At 37.1% G+C, this 18,174-nt stretch overlaps 1 protein-coding gene across 8 annotated transcripts in view; it reads left to right on the plus strand.

The window, feature by feature from the left end:
• The window catches only part of LOC136838878 (uncharacterized), a 532,018-nt gene that overhangs the window by 371,683 nt on the left and 142,161 nt on the right, over window positions 1-18,174 (plus strand). For all 8 annotated transcript variants that reach the window (XM_067104542.1, XM_067104541.1, XM_067104551.1 and 5 more), the window contains one exon: window positions 14,352-14,596. The gene's annotated coding sequence lies outside the window, so the exon portion shown is untranslated. The remainder of the gene's footprint in view (window positions 1-14,351; window positions 14,597-18,174) is intronic.

Below are 18,174 nucleotides of genomic sequence, written 5' to 3' on the forward strand. Positions count from 1 at the left end.
ATATATATATATATATATACATACAGTATATATATATATGTATTATATATATATATATATATATATATATATATATATATGTATATATTATATATATATATATATATATATATATATATATATATATATATATATATATATATATGCAATACTATATTAGAATGAGTTTGAATTTGGTTTTGAATACCAATGATCATAACTGATAATTGATTATTGGCTGCAGAAATTGATTTATGGATTGGAACGCGAACGGCAACATTCATCGAAAATCATGGACGTATCAAATTATAACATTTGATATGCAGATGGGTCATTGAAATTCCGAATTCAATTTGAATGTTGTTAGTATTGCAAACTTCAATTCATGTTGTCCCGTTTCGTATGATATTGAATTTATTTTCCTGCTCCCATTTCGCCCCTGCGCCGAGAGGAAAATTCTCTCATTCTCTCCTATTTTTCTCTTATTCCAGGTTTTAAATGGATAGTTCATTGCACGCTGATTTCCATTTAATTTTTTGCTTTACATGTTTAATGATGAACCGGAACTCTAATTTTGTCCTTGCTTTGTTTAATTTCTGATTGTTTTTGCAACAATTGTCTGTCGCTTTAACGGGTATGAAACAATACGCAGTTTTATTTTCAGAATTTTACTCTATTAAGGGTCAATACATGTATGCGGCTATAAAGTATGGTCGGAAACTGACTGTTTACTATAATTTTCTAATAAACTATAACCATTACGGAACTACTCATCAATCATCTTCGATGACATGGTCGTCATGTTTCATCCACATTCTCTCTCTCTCTCTCTCTCTCTCTCTCTCTCTCTCTCTCTCTGCTACAATAATATTCATGAGGGGGTTCTAACCGTCTACATCTAAATTAGAGGTTATTGACTATTAACTACCGTTTGGAAAACAGGTTTTCGCCGATAATGCCCTCCATATCGATAGCAAGTAGTTAAATGATCGCGCTTTCGACTGTACCAGCAAATGCATATATGCTTTCCATCTTCATAGATTTATATGGTGTACTCCGGCGGACTTTACTGAGATGTTTTATTAACGGGGCTGCGTTTAGTGGAAGATCCTTTCAGTATTTCCTCTAAGTTTGCTTTGTTTTTCATAATATGTTCTTCCTTACTAGAATCTGTTACCAGTTTATTGGCAAGAACCAGCACTGGCATTTCCATAAGGAAGCTTGGTTATTAAGATAAGTATTTTCCATGTTCCTCGTCTCTACTCTCCGTGTGTGTCATCAACCGTTAGAGAATGTTATTTATTATCTGTCTGTTTTATGTAATCAGTTTTAAAGAGTGTACAGTTATTATCAGTCAGCTGCCTAAGTCAATGTCCCCTCCTTGGAACACGAACTTCATTTGTGAGATGTTGAGTTTTGTGGTCCTTTTTTTCTCGTACCCTCTAAACGCTGGCTGAAATGGCAGATTGAATATTGTCAGGATCGATGTGTAACAGTGAGGTCAAGTTCTCCAGATGTAATGGTTAAAAACACAAGAAAAAAAAAGACTGGATGTTGCTGTAACCACATCTCGGTTTGGGTATAATAACAGACCTATATTGTTAACTTTTCTGTAGAAAGTTGACCTTCTTTTCTTTTGAAACAAATGATAATTATGAGTGTGTCATTTCATTGTTTTGCTGAAGCATTCATTATCTGAGTCATTATTTTCAGGACAGATTTACGGTAATTGTGCGATAAGATCTAAAGCACTTACTTTATATGCATTGTAGATTATACCTTTGACACATTTGTGTTCGTAAATCAATTTTATAATTTTTAAATAAATACGAAAGTTTTTCTGAATTTGTATAAAACTTTCCACTGGTAATACAGGAATGATATTTACTGTTATGTTATGGCAAATAATTTCTCCAATGTAGATTACTGCATTTACGCCTATGTTTAAACTGTACATCCTGATATGAAAAGGTTTGCACGTTGCAGATGAAAATGGTAACGTGACATGACGCTTCGCTTCTCTCTCTCTCTCTCTCTCTCTCTCTCTCTCTCTCTCTCTCTCTCTCTCTCTCTCTCTCTCTCTCTCTGCGTGCGTAAGTGTGTGTCTACAGGCTTTAATACTTGTAAAGGTGTTTCTGTTAATTTTTAGTTGGTAATTAATATTGTAATGAGGCACACTAGATATTTCATTCGATGCACATCCGTGAAGTGTGGATAATCCGTACCAACAATAGGCTGGCCGCAAAGTGTTTTCTCTTTGATCACAGCAGGTAGCCACTGAAATGATTAAATGATGCGATTGAAGGTCCATTTTATTGATGAAACATTAAACAACAATGGGGATTACTGGATGATCTTACTGAAGCTGTCTGTGTCCTGCGGGGTTCAGCTTTACAAATGGGCACGAATGGCAATAATCCGCTTTTGCATGGATGCACATATTTTCATTTTCCTGACTGATTATTTTCCACTGTGACTTTCTTTGCTCTGCAGTGTATCATTTGGTATTCTTCCCTGACTAACTCGTCCGTACGTTCTGTTCTGCATTGTGTGTTCGCCTTTGTTGTTCTTCCTGGTCTCGGATTGAAACCCTCGTTTTTCTTTCCGTCTAACGGATTCTTACTCCCTGTTTTCTTTCCTCCAAAATAATAGTCATTCTTTTCATCGTGTCTCTTCCAGTAACGATAGTTGCTCAGGACGCACCCATGATAGATGTGCAACCTGGGCGGGCTGCGGGCGTGGCAGGGCCATTATTTGTGAATATATTTACCCATTGTTTCGTTGGGCGAAGATGATCTAGGGTAGTGAGCAAGCCGATTGCAGCCTATTAGATTTATGTGCATTGTGGTCTTAGGGTTAATGGCTGGGATGCTTTGGGAGTAATCTGAGGTAGTTTTCTTTTTCTTTATGACCTATTTCCAGTTTTTTGTCAATGTAGTAACGCTTAAGGCATTAGTTTTTAAGTGATTGGAGTACATGAATGTATAGCCTCTTTCTTCTCTCTTTATTACGGCTACATGCTTAAAGGCATTTCCGTGTGTTTTAACCTTTCAACCATTGCCTTCGTTTTGGTACCATCCTCAGAGGAAAAGTTTGTGCGCTGCAGCATAACGACAAAGAGACCAAAGTAATTTTCCCTCAATCTGAATATGGTGGTTTGTAAGCAAAACTGATTCTAATTTTAGTTTTCTCTGTGCTGTAAAAATATAAATTTTGCAATATATCTATATATATATATTTATATATATATATATAAATATATATATATATATATATATATATATATATATATTTATATATATATATATATATATATATATATATATATATATATAGGTATATTGCAAAATTTATATTTTTATAGCATAAAGAAAACTTTAAATTTTTAACATACATACTGTACATACATACATACATACATTATATATATATACATATACACATATATATACGTATATATGTCTGTGTATTTATGTATTCGCGTGCTTGTACCTTTGTGCATGAGAGTTTATTAGCCTTTTAATAATTCATTGTGCGTGCCCAAAGATGTTTGAGACTTGATTTTAGCTAAGGTTATTTGTTTAATCTGCCATGTAAACGAATCAGCAATTATTGATACAAAAGATTACAGTAGGCATCGGTCTAAAACTTGCGAATGGTTGCATTGTGTCGCTCCTGTTATAAAATTCTTTAATTTTTAGCTTTAGTTTCATTTTGTTTATTGTTTTAAGTAAGTAGATTGCACTGAGAGTCAATTGCCGTGATCAAGTAAGAAATGAAAGACTTGGAATACGAAGACACTGCATACAAAACACTTCTGAGTTTTTAATAAATTCTCGAATTATTAGGCGCATCTCTTGTATGCGGGCAAAATTAAGCAAATTATCAGAACGCTTTAGTAAGTACGAAAGAAAACAAGTAAGAAATGCGCCGAAGTTTCTTCTGCGCAGTCGAGTTTTCTTAGAGTATAATGCTGTATGAAACTCTCAGCCACAGCGCGTGAAACTCTCAGCCGCGGCCCATGAAACTTTAAGCCACGGCCAGGTGGTAGCCTGTGTTGTTGGCAACTATAGCGGTGCCAGACGCACGTTCATGACTAACTTTAACCTTAAATAAAGTAAAAACTACTGAGACTAGAGGGCTGCAATTTGGTATTAAATGATTGGAGGGTAGATAATCAACATAACCAACTTGCAGCCCTCTAGCCTCAGCAGTTTTTAAGATCTGAAGGCGGACAAAAAGAGTGCGGACGGACAGACAAATAGCCATCTCTATGGTTTTCTTTTACAGAAAACTAAAAGTCAAGGAAAGCACAGTATAGAAGTTTTCATGAATTAATGAAATATCTTATATGAATCACATTTCAGATTGAAGTCATCTTTTCATGTAGTTCAGCTGGACGTATCTCAGGAAGATTAAGGACCAGGAAAATAGACTTTTAGCATCCTCAAGGTTAAAACTAATTTAGACGAAAATCGTTGGAAATAGCTGAGGAATCTTCTGTAGTGATCAGAAATTTGGGATTCAAGCTTTGAGTTGCTTGATTTCCTGTGGATCACTCAGAAATCTTTGGAAATGTAAGGAGTCGGAGAAAGTTTTGGGAAATATAACATGAGTTTTTTGTGTAAAATCGTTCAAGTAATGGTAGGAAACTTGAATTTTGTGCTGCTCATTGTCTCAAAGTTATTTTTTTCCTGTGGATGAAAAAGTATATCCGGAAGAGCAAGAAAGTTGTTAGAGAGCGTGTTGGAGTAGGGGAAACCGGAAGTCATTTAAGGTTTTTATATTAAGGCTTCAGAGCACCAGCACGTCAGCCTGATAGACTCGTTCAACAGCCCGCAGATATCTTTCCGCAGAGGCTCGCTCGCATCACTGGTCCATCTTGACCGAGGAAGTGGCTCATATTGGCAGTTTGTTTTCCCCTTTTTATAATAACGGAATTTAGATGGAACCGACTGGGAGTGCGTGTAATAAAAGAGGGGGCGGCAGAAACGCAGCAGTATAGACAAGGTCCAGATGGGAAACTCGCATCGAAATTGGAAGTTGCCAAGTTAATGATGAAAATGAACAGTCGAAGTAAAAGGGAAAGGAAGAAAAGGGACGAAGAGGTAGACGATAGTTATTAAGAAACAGAGATGGTCGTCCATTACCATGGTGGCTGCTGATTGCATACTCTGTCAGAATACTTAATGAACAACCAATCTCTCTCTCTCTCTCTCTCTCTCTCTCTCTCTCTCTCTCTCTCTCTCTATTGATTCAAGGTCTATGGATCTGTAGACGCCCTTTGGACAATAAAATCCTACGACTATATCTGAAATTTTGCTGACTCTTATCCCAGGGGAAAAGGACATTTATGCAAAGGTCTGTTTACGAGCTCCGCCTCTACAATAGTCGTCTTTCGTATCCCGGATAAGTACCCCTTCAATGGCTTTCGGATGCGCGATGAAGCCAAGATGCTATCGAAATACGGTATCGATATTGTTCTCCAAGATTGATAGCTAAAGCTTTGCGGTAATTTCGACTGGGGCTCTATTCTTCGGGGGAGATCTCATTAAGAATAACGCTTCCGTATTTTCTATTGTGTACAGTTTGAGTCTACTATAATAATTTTATCGTACGTCTTTTATGTATTTACGAAAGTTATTCATTTTACGAGCGTGTATTTGTGCATATATTGAAGGAGGTATATAATGCAACAACTTTTTCGTTTAAGACTGTCAGTATAACATTTTAATATTACAAAATTATGGGAAAATATCACTGTTTAGATTTATATCAACCATAACCATACTATATATTTCCCCTGTATGATAATTGCAAATAATATTTTTTGAAACTGTGCGTGTATTTTAAGGCTAAAAATTCAGAGTAGTGGATACGTTAATATTAAGCGTTATTGTTTATTCCGAAGCGTCCTTTGATGCTCGTTCACGCTGTTTTCATGCTGCTCGAACATGTAAGTATACAGTAAAAGAGTTTGAACATTTTGGTGAACCCATTAAAAGAAACCGCTGGGTATATTGCGATGTGAATGAGACTCTCATTTTTTAGGGAGACGTAATCATTAATCATTTAAATTCCCCTGTAAGTCAAGGCTTTGGAGAGGTAGGACTGTCTATACAGCTGGACATTAATAATATTCCTGCGCCCGTTTTCATTTGTTTTCTCATTTTTCCGTGTAACTGTTTCTCCTAAGAAACAGGCTTTAAAGGTGAGGTTGCGGGCCTCTCTCCATCCTCCTCTCCGGCTACGACCTCCATGAGTCTTTTAACTGTCAGGCAAATCATTCACTGACACAGACACGACGGAATTTGCCGGAATATGACTGAGGCGTTCCAGCTTGCTCGGAAACAGAATTCGAGAACTCGCTCTGGTGAGGTGACCGCCCCGACCCCTTAGTCTATGAGAACTCTTTAAGAGCATGAACGTGTACATGCAGACGTATACTTGTATATTATTTTTTTTTCAGCTTATTTGTTTCTTCTTTTGTTTACCATGTTTTCTTCAAATTGTTGTCAAAAACTGATAGCATTTGCAACTTTCAGCAGATGCTTACCGTACTGTAGAGTCTCTCTCTCTCTCTCTCTCTCTCTCTCTCTCATAGGTTTTTTCATGTGATCAAACAATTATACTCTAGATTTTCAAATCTATGTATCGTTGTCTTAATATTGAAAAAAAAAATTAGGTTTGGCTTTTAAAAGGAAAACGTATTACCTCTTGGTTTACTAAGGAGGCTACACTTTACTCGGTGTTTTACCAACGTTTAGGGAACGAGTGACGGGACCCTGCGCGTGAACAGTAGTTGTGATCATGGTTGTGATTATGGGTTATAAAATCGAAACCTTTCAAACCACAAACCCCTCTCTCTCTCTCTCTCTCTCTCTCTCTCTCTCTCTCTCTCTCTCTCTCTCTCTCTCAGCGCTTCTCAGATGTTTTCTCGAGCTTTTTTTCAAGGTATCCGTGATATGAAACTTGAGAATGGAGTTCGCATATTAGTTCTGATCGGGATGATGTATGTCATAGGAAAGTCAGCATACAAACCGGCACATTTATTTTTTCTGAACTAATGATGAAAACCACCATGTTTGTGTATTTCTGGCGTATCCCTCCTTCCAATATTATGATAGCAATTAGAGGGATCACAGCGGTCGAGTGCTTACTCGTCTGATGGCATGAATGGTTTAGAGATCAGGAAATCTTTGACTGAATGAACATACTCCCAAGTAGCTTGGTAACAGAAGTGTGTGCGTGCCACTGTTCGGTAGAAAGCCTAAGCCGTATCAGGCCGTCCCTCGGCTTCCTTACCGCAACTATCTTCTTTCTTTCTTTCTTTCTTTCTTTCTTTCTTTCTTCTCTTAGTTTTGATGGAGGTTTCTTAGCCGTGAGCAACTTCTCGACCTGACTTGAGGTTGGGGATTTCTTGACTCTCTTCTGCTCATCATTTTTTAATTTGCTCCCATATAACATTCCTCAGCAATGAAACTTCTGTTCTTGATTTGAGAGCCTTTTTTATATTTAGAATTGCTTTAGAATTTGTTTAAGCTTAAATAGATTTTTTATGTTTTATATTGTATGGTGTGATGGAAACTCTGTTTAAGAGTAGATCTTTGATGATGATGCATGTGGCATCGTATGGTGGATTATGATAAATGACTATTGGAATCAGGAATCATAAAGGTGTTAATACCTAGTGCTTATATATATATATATATATATATATATATATATATATATATATATATATATATATATATATATATATATATATATATATATATATATTTAAACAAACAAACATATTTTACATATGTTATGTAAGTCTCTCTCTCTCTCTCTCTCTCTCTCTCTCTCTCTCTCTCTCTCTCTCTCTCTATATATATATATATATATATATATATATATATATATATATATATATATATATATATATATATATATATATATATATACACATATATATATACACACATATATATATACATATATATATATATATACTATGATTTTTTATGCGTATTTTCTCATTATGAAAAAGGAATTTTCTTGACGTTCTGAGTGCCAAATTTCACTCTGTAATTTAAAAGATTCGCTGTTCCACGAAATTTAGTTCAAAATTCTTAGTAAGTGTTTTTACTGATTTATGGTTAATTCAAAGGAAGGTAAACTTGATGGAAGGATGGACAGAACTGCTCTACAGAATGACGATTTTTATTGCAACTTTGTCTTTGGGAATTCCCGCTTAATGAAAGCAGGATTATTTCTGTGTAAATTTCTCTGTATTATTGTAAACTGTAGTTGGTTTAACAATTCCTGAGATGATCATATGAATGCTCTCAACCTTTAGACAATGACTGTGCTTTTGATTGGTTTTATTGTTATCAGAACCAGTTGAAAGACCTGGCGTAAAAGCGATTGCCTACCGGAGTAGTTGCTAGAGAGCTGGTACAGGTGATCGCCCTTGAACAGCCCCAAAAGCAAGTAGGATCAACTAACAGCTGATTTGCATGCAGAAGGCAGACCGGAATAAGCCTGGAATTAGCGGGAACCGTCATCGACACTTCTAATTTCACCTCCACCCCCTCACTTTGCAACCCTCTTCCCCTTACATACCCCTCCCCAAGCCCCTTTACGAGTTTCCCCTCCTTGCGGTCGAATAAGTAATGTGTCGGGCGCAGCTGCTGGGCTGTGGTTGGTTATGGCTACGCTATTATTGTTAGCCTGCGTGAAGATGGCAGCACTTTTAGTCGCTATAGAAATTGGTATTTTTGCCTCTTGGGTCGTTTGATTGATGCCTGGAATGTTGCCCTTCTGAAGTTTGTGTGTGCTCACGTCTGCGGTGTTGTTTATTTGAGTGAAAAATGAGGCTCGTAGTATTTAAGGGAAAAGGATTGTGCCAGAAATGAAGTTTACACACACACACGCACCTACAGTATACACACATATGTATATATATGTGTGTACATACACACACCACACACACACACACACACACACACACACATATATATATATATATTGGATGTGTAATTGATAAATGACTAATTATCCTTCTTGCTTTGTTAGTTTGTATTTTACAGCAGTGCGGTTACTTTCATTGTCTTCACAACAACTACTCTCATACTTTTCTTCATTTAGGGAAAACCATTGGAGCTTTCATTTTGAGAGTAAGAATGTGTATAATTGATATTTGTAATTATATTAGCATAATTACTTTTTTACTGTGCGTCATCAAATAGTCATCAACTTTCAAATGTTGCATGATGTAAATGCTCCTGGCTGGTCGTTAGGTTGTTTAAAAATAATGTGTTAATAAGCTGGACATTTGAGAAATGCTGAACGGAAGATTTTAAAACGGGATTGATCCTCTCTGTCAGTCACGTGAAGATAAATAAAAGGATTTTGAAGCTTATGGTTTCTCTCTCTCTCTCTCTCTCTCTCTCTCTCTCTCTCTCTCTCTCTCTCTCTCTGTCATGCGGGACTAGTGTTAATTATAAAACTAGAGTTCAGGTTTAGCATATGTTGTCTTGTCGAGGAATTATGGTTTGGTGTTACCATATCAATTTCAGTTACTCGACGAAGAAAATTCTAGCGTCCTCAAACTGGCGTTAGTTATTTTCACCCGCCTAATAGTATACTTTCTCATCAGTGAAATATTGACAGCTATAATTCAAGAGTAAATTCTCAGATTTTCAAAAGAATGTACATTGTTTTGCCGGAGATTTTCCTATCTTATGAATATTTGTGTTTTCTTTATCATTTAGTAGTTTCCATGAAGTAGAATTGTTATAGAGGAAGAACAAAATAATATATTGCACTGTTTGTATGATGGGTTCAATCGAGGATGAAGACCTTGTTCAGCGTCTTCCATAGCTTGTATACTCTCTATTGGGTTTATGACTTACGCATTTTTCTCAAGTTCTTAGTGAGTCATGTTCGTTCTTCCAGTAACGTCAGATACATCACCGAGCACTTCCAGAGTTATATGACAAGCCCTCTTCATAGGATAAGTTATATGAGTTAATACCACTGTGTGTGTGTGTGTGTGCGCGAGTGTCTTTATTGCCGACAGAGTCGGGTGGGGGGCTAGTTTTTCCCTGTTTTTAAGTTTCTGTCCGTCCGTCCGTCTTCCTGTCACTCTTAATTTCCGTCAGCCCTTTTACAAAAGTAGATCACCTTGCATAAATGTATGAAGAGAGATCGCCCGTCTGTCTTCTTGACATTCTGTGGTTAGTTTCATTTTATTTTATTGAGTGTCCTCTCCTTTCTACCAATCAATGCTTCTATGATTTCAGTGTCGATACATTGATAATGGTATTTCTCACAGGCACAGGACAGCGAGAAACTCATAACATAAGCATGAAACCCACTGACAGTGAAGATTTAATCCCTTTGATACAAGAGAGAGAGAGAGAGAGAGAGAGAGAGAGAGAGAGAGAGAGAGAGAGAGAGAGAGAGAGAGAGAGAGAGTTATAAGTAAAAAGAGATAATGTGTGACTGCAGGTTTTATATTTTTTTCTGTCTAGAAATTATTATTGATATACAAATCCTAATTTACCAAAATTAAAGACAAATTTCAAACCACGGAAAACCTAGGCGTCAAATTTCAAATGTTGAAACACTAGTTACCTTATTTTGGTGTTTATGCCCTCTAGAAATATCATGACCCTTGAAAAAAAATTATAAATTACCGCTGAACTACCGAAGAAAGTTCGCATTAGGCCACTAAAGAAATCGGCGGTTTTGATTTTTCTGTAAAATAAAACTATTGAGACAGCTATTTGTCTGTCAGTCCGCAATTTTTTTTGTCAGCCCTCAGATCCTAAAACCCACTGAGGCTAGAGGGCTGCAAATTGATATGTTGATCATCCATCCTCCAATCACCAAGCATAAAAGATTGCAGTCCTCTAGGCTCAGTAGTTTTTATTTCATTTAAGGTTAAAGTTAGTCATGATCGTGCGTATGGCACCGCTATAGGTACCAATAACACAGACCACCACCGGGCCGTGGCTGAAATTTTCAGGGACTTGGCTGAGAGTTTTTTCAATGGGTCGTGGCTTCCAAAGTTATATACAGACTTATACGCTGTGAATTTTTTCAATTTTGAATGTTTTCCAAACTCTGGGATCAGCTTCTGTCTATATTCCATCATTTTTGCGAAATCTGCACAAACGTATGAATTAGAAAAAGATGCAGAGTTGTACAAGCATTAGTCCATTCCAGTCAATATCTTACCAATATGTGATAGACAGTTGACTTTAATTTTCTCTTCGTGCATGTTTAATGTTGTATTTTGTAGTATCGTCAATTATGATTGATTTGTATTTTACGTATACATTTTGTAGTATCATTAATTATAATTTAATTATTTGATTGATCGTTTCTTTCCTTGGGAAACTGAAAAATGCGGTCATAGTTATCTCTGGAACTTAAGTCAGGAATAGAAGTAACTTGTAACCCCTCATAGTTAATTAATCCTATTGGCAGGCGAAAATTGAAATGGCAAATTTTCAGTAAATTGGTTGCTTTACTAAGCTTAGTGTACCATGACCATCCTCTAGCATTTAAAAATGATGAAGATATTACAGTAAACTTGTAGAGTATCAGTAACTCCAGTATTGTTTTCGTCATACTACCAGGCAAGATTCCCCTCCTCCATATTCATAAAGTACCATAATTTTATGTTCGGGCTGGATGTTTAATTTGGTTAATTGCCCTCAAGGAAAGAAGTGGACACCCTTTTCCGTATTTGCTCTGGGTAATGAGAAAGACGTAAATAATGGCTGGGACACGCCCGCCTTCTTCATTCGCTGGAAATGTGTGCTGGAAAATTGCAGGTTTACGTTTCAAATGGTTGTTCTTGAGATAAACTATCTCGGTAGTAGCTAAGTCATTGTGTTTTTGGGGCTTTGCAATGTCGTGGCTTCGTCCAAATAATTTTTTCTGCGTGTTTTATCAAAAGGTTATATAGCTTGACTTTGTGTAGGAAAGTTCATAGATTCATTGTCTGAGTAGAAAGATGACCCGATTCTCTGTAATTTTGAAGGGTTATAGCATTTCAGATTATTTTATGATAAGTGGTCTGAAATTTTACTTTTACTTTCTTTACAGAATATGTCCATGAAAGAACCTTTGAAGATTTTTCCTGGATTCCGTTAAATTTCTCTCATCATTTCTTTGTTTGTTTCTTTTCCCAGGTCCAGCAAAATGTTTTCCCTTCAGTAATTCATGTCAGTGGTGGAAATGTATGGGTTCTGTTGACAGCCACGATAACGTTTTTCGACCATTTCTCATTTGTTTTTACTTATGTTTGTGACAGTTGAATTACACAATTTTTGACGTTGACGCTGGCTTGACAGGTAAAGGGAATTGGGGATGTGTTTGCTCGGGTAAAGGGGAGGGGGTGGGGAGGGAAGATGCCGTCAGGTATGGCGAGCGTGTCGTGCGTTCAAGTTTGTTTATATTCTTTGCGCTCTGATGGTTCCCGTGGATAGCTGCGAAGGGGTTCTCACACGCGAGGAGAAAGTCTCCATATTTTGTCATCTCTAAATTTGTTATTCCCTTGTCGCGGAGGAGGACAGCTGAGCCGAGCGTTGAGCTACGTTTCACGATATATGAAAATACGTACTGTACATATATATTTAGGCTATGCCGTGTATTGCTTCATATTTCATTTTTATTATTGACCGTTGCCTTTTATTTCAGCGCCTTTTCTCAGTTGGTACAATCCTTTATCTTTTCTGAATTTGCGAGTAGGAAATTTTTGTCAGAGTTGATATCTACAACGTCATTCTTGTTGATCTCCTCACAAGGTTTTGCTCCCTAAATCGTCAAATATAACTTATGGAGGACCTGATCCCCCAACAGTACACGCAGCAGCGTTTTTGCTTCTTTTGATCAGGGGCGGGTATCTTGCGTTGAGTCCCCCCTAGTTTTTCTCGTCAGCGGTGATTCTTGCTCTTATCATTTTTCACTCGCACTTCGTCCTTTCATTTACTCCTCTGTCTCGCTTCCCTCACCGTAATCTCCGGATGCCCTTCTGTCCGTCACAATATCCTCCCTCTCCCCTTTTCTGCCATCTTTGTTTTCCCTCGTTTCATCCCCTCGCCAGTATATGGCGCCAATAAAGGGAATAACTGTCTCTAATGTCGCGGGCCGTGATGTGACATCCCAAACATGCCTCTGTCAATATAGATATTTTCCAAATCCCCCTCAGCAACCAGCAAGGCTTTAAGGGAAGGAAAGTTCAGCGTGTTGGGGGAGAAGGGGTGGCGGGGGCGGGTAGATGGGCCGGGGTAGCTGTGTGTGAGAGGTGCTAGAGGCAGTTTCTGAAAATCCTTCATATTTTGAGTTATATTTATTTTACCTTTATCCTTGTTTTTCATTTTTCTCTTTTCATTCATTCTTTCAGAGCTTTGTTTATGTCACTGAAAACATTTTTTTCAGGGTGGTGTGCAGGTTAATGTTTTATATGCTTTATACCAAGCGATGTGTTTGACCTTCAGGTTTTGTCGTTATAAGAGTATGCAGTTGAATTATACTGTGTACTTACACACACACACACACACACACACACAAACATTATACGCATATATGTGTGTGTGTATATATATATATATATATATATATATATATATATATATAAATTATATATATATATATATATATATATATATTATTATATGTGTGTATAGTGTCTATGAAATGACTATTAATTGATGAACATTTGTCTTGTATATTTAGGGTGATTTTAACGTAACATGGAATAATATTAATTTTAATTTCTTTGTGGTCATCACAGAAAGATTGTATTTTAGTTATCCGTTGGTATGAACCAGTTAAGCACAGGCATACTAATTTTATGGCCCTTTTACCTTAAGGAACAGATTTCTAAAGATTAGAATAGTGTGCCGTTATTTGTGCAATAATTAGTGATGTACAAGGAATGATTTATCTCTGTTTAGTTTTATTATTAAGATATATAACAGGACATGTGAAGGTATAACTGTGATCAGTATTTTTTCACACTGACCACCCTGACTTATTTAGGAGGCTATTCGTGCAAGAGTCTCCGCCTATGGGTTTATATAGCCGGAAATTGTAGCTGGTCTCATAATTCGATGAGGATTTATTGGGGCACCTACATAACACGAGCACAACGACTTTTGAAAGGGTTCTTTGTTCGGAAACGTACGTATTACACTCTCCGTAAACTTTTATTAACATTCCTCTTCACGTGTATTGATTTAGAGAGTTTGTAACGTTCCTGGGTTTTCTTTTTTATTTTATTTTAGTGAGCAAAATGAATAAATCTGGGAATGATGTGTCTCTTCATGAAGGAAGCTGGCGAACTAAACGACATTTCTCTATTGCAGGTTGAATGCTATAAAGGTGTGTGACAGCAAGCTCCGCGACCTTCTCTCCTGACGAAGTCAATTTTGTGACAGGGTAATTCGGCTCGCTTTTAAGGGCGTGAGTGTGCCCTGGTGGGGAGGTGTGCCCCGTGAAACATGGTGACCCCACGGATCCTAACTCACCCTCCAGCCATCTCTTCCTCCGCTTCCAGCTCCACCTCCACAACCACACACGCAAATTAGGCCAACGCCCTCACGACCTCAGGGTAAGAGAAGTCCATACATGTATGTACTGTAAATAAGTGGGGTAGTTATTTTTCATGTCTTCCCTGTCGTTTTTCAAGTTTCAAAATTTTCCTTTTTCTTTGATTTTGCGAAGATTGAGGATGCGACATTCAATGGGGGTATCTCTACTTTTACAACTTTGGGTGAAACCGTTATCATTGCTCTCAGCATATTTAAACTATACCGTCATCACCCTATTATAATATCTGAGAATAGTAATTTTGATAGCCGCATCTCCTTTGAAAATGTTTGGTGAATTGTTGCTTTTGTGGGCGTTTCTTGACGTTTAAGTGCAGAACGCAATATTCATGGTCAGTGAACCCAGTTCATATGATTAAAATTGTAGCCGTTTAGCATTATATGTGTAATTCGTCATGCAGTAGTTCAGTGTTTCTTGTTATTAAGTCCATTGTATATTGATTTTGATTTCCAGCTGTAACACTGCCTGTGTAATCGATAACAAAACTTTTATTTTCAATAAATTTGCCATATGTTCTCGCAGAGAACCTTTCAGTCCAATTACCGTCGTTTAACAAGAAGAGAAGCAGAAAATTGTACCTGGGAATGGTAGACTTAGAAATAACCTTCTGCTTGGAATTTAGTGAAGATAGCCAGGAGAAAGATGCCATTCGGAAGGGCGTATCACGTACAGAACCCGTTAATATGACGCCTTTTATGAGGATATGTTCATCTCGTCACATGATGTCGAGCATATTGCTTTGCGTCTTGTAATTTCCTTACAGTATTTTAGTGCTATTTTATGAGGTGCATTACGTGATAACAAATTTCGCTAGGTTGTGATGTGGGTCTGTCCTGAACTTTCTTAAGATGATGACGAGAGGTGAGAATACTATTCATTTTTCACTGTGAAGTGTACGGCCATATATTCGTATAAAGTAGTACTAGATTTAATAGTTAAATAACAAGCTTTTGTATTTTATTTTCTCAACAAGCGACAGGCCCCCTTTATTATCTATTAATCTTGCATTGATTTACCCTGTATTACATTCCCGGTACATTAATGTCATTAAAGCAACCGTGACGTTAGAAACAATGAGGCATCTATTATGATTGGAAGCTCATTATTTATTTAATAACGTCTTTTATTTGAATAGTTTTTTGTATGTAATATACGAGTCGATTCTTCGTACATAATCTACTAAGTAGATTATGTACGTAGAATCTCTTATAAAAGAGAACTTTTCTATAACAGCTCTTGTCTGGTACATGGAATCGAAAATCTCTCTCTCTCTCTCTCTCTCTCTCTCTCTCTCTCTCTCTCTCTCTTATACGCTAAGAGAACCAAGCGCTGATCATAACAATACAGTTCGCACTTTTTACATTGCACTGTCTGTAGCGTTAACGGTTTCCATTTATCCATTGTTAAATAACATTCAGTGGACTCTCTCTTAACACGCTTGCTTCTCTTCCCTTTGGCGGGGGAAAATTTAATAAAATTCTGTTTCTCTTCCCTGTTTGGAAATGCTCCGTACGTACGCTCAGAAAACATAAAATGGAGGGGATTATGGTCTCTTCCCTTAGCCTGACAGCCAGCGTCAGGCAGTGCAAGGAAAATTTTGTTGTGGAAATTAAAAAGAACTGAAAAAATACTCAATAGAATTTTATAAAACTGTCTTTCCCACTTCGCTTGCATGTTAGCAAGATGAATTGCAAGGACAATAAATTTTACTTGTTTGATATTGGACATTTATGTTGGCTCATGACAATCCACTTATTGGACGTCCCTCAACAATGAACTGGAAGCTTTCAGGGCCGGAAATGGAAGCTGTTTTGTCTCCTCTTTATCTCGGCGACAGAATGGTGCAGAATAATCCCTGGAGGATCTATTCTCTCTCTTTCTCTCTCTCTCTCTCCCTCTCGAAGATGTCCTTTTCATTCTTGCCAAAGACGAACCAAGACGACGGCTCTATTTGCTGGTCTCAAGACACAACTTTGCGATTAATCTGGACTGAGTAAATGAGTCCCTGGCAAGGACAGCCCGTGTGCCTTCGCTGTGTAATTATTTCTTTCTCTCGTTCATAGACAAAAAGTCACTTGGGATGATGACAATCTTTTTTTGCAAAACCATTGAATTTAGCATTTATAATTGCTGTTTATGGAAGGATTTCTGGAGTCATTATCATACCTCCAGTGAAGTTGGGAGAAGGTCATGTTTATAGTTGCGTTTTGTTTGCAAGATATCCGAAAACGGAAGCACGAATTTCGATTAAACTTGATGAAAACATTCACTGGTTCCTCACCTCCAGCGTCCCCCTCCCCCCGGCCCCATATGATCTCTTTCAAGGCTTGACGATTTGTCGCTGTCGATGTGGCTTGTTGTAGGGTAAATGGAATTTTTAAAAAAATCTTGCAGTGGCTCATAACGGGCTACATATTAATATTGTCGATTTGACTGCGTGCACTCCTGAGTGAAGTCTCGAAGGGTGAAACGTCAAGTTCACACACAAGGTCTTGCTGTTTGTATCGATTGACCGTACAGAAGGGAATGAAAAAGTTCGTCTCTATGACCCTAAAATTTATGCCCCATCCGTGTGTGAGGGAAAACTTAAGGGAAGTGGTGAACAATGTTTAGTTTAAACGAGCATTGAGACCGTGTTTAGTGAAGCAGTCGATTATAATCTTGACCGAAATAGCTGTAGTCAAGGCCCAACATCATAATTAGTTCCCGTTTACGGTTAGGGGCATTTTGTGGCTTGGCGGTGAAATGCATGCTATTTGCTTGTATTTATGTTTGCATTATAAACGAAGTTACGAGGGAATTCACAGAAAGATAACAAGCAGTAATTGATTTATTTATGGGAAAATTTGTTTCATTTTGGAGAAATGTGTCCATTGAGTAATCATTTCTTGTGATGCCTGGCTAACATTTTGATCAAACTAGATCTAACACTGAAGAGATGCAGAGAATTTCAGAATTCAACCATTACCAAAATGTAAGATATGTATGGAAACAAATGACTTGCCGAAAATTACTTTTTTTTTCTTGTACATTAAGAGGTACATCAGAGACCAAAAAAAACTTGTTTTTCCAAATTAATAATTTACCACTAAGTGAAAACTAAAGTAGCCATCCATAACAGCATGGCTGGGTGCCTTTTGTGCCTGTCTCCCATGAATTCATTTAAAAACCTTTTAGGTCATTATGTTAAGTTGTGTGCTGTGCATGTATTTTACTTTGTCAGTAGAAATTGAGCTGTTTAACAAGTCACTCTGAGTATGCCATTGTCATCTACATAGTTGTTTCAATTTCTGCTAGAGAGCTGTGCTCTTGAGAGAGAGAGAGAGAGAGAGAGAGCGTGCAGTTGAATGGCACATATGATCATCGTTAGATTAATGCCGTCGTTTTTGTCAAGTGATTAATGCAAAGTTTTTTGCTACTTGGTTTTCAGGAATGTTTGTTTTGTCACTTTTGCAAAATGAGATATCTTGGAAAGTTGACTATTTGCCAGCTATGCTGAATGAATATATCTATTTATCTGTACATATATTTATTTATATATATGTGTATATATATTTATATATATATATATGTGTATAT

Source organism: Macrobrachium rosenbergii, chromosome 5 (genome assembly GCF_040412425.1).
Source record: "Macrobrachium rosenbergii isolate ZJJX-2024 chromosome 5, ASM4041242v1, whole genome shotgun sequence".
Lineage (NCBI taxonomy): Eukaryota > Metazoa > Arthropoda > Malacostraca > Decapoda > Palaemonidae > Macrobrachium > Macrobrachium rosenbergii.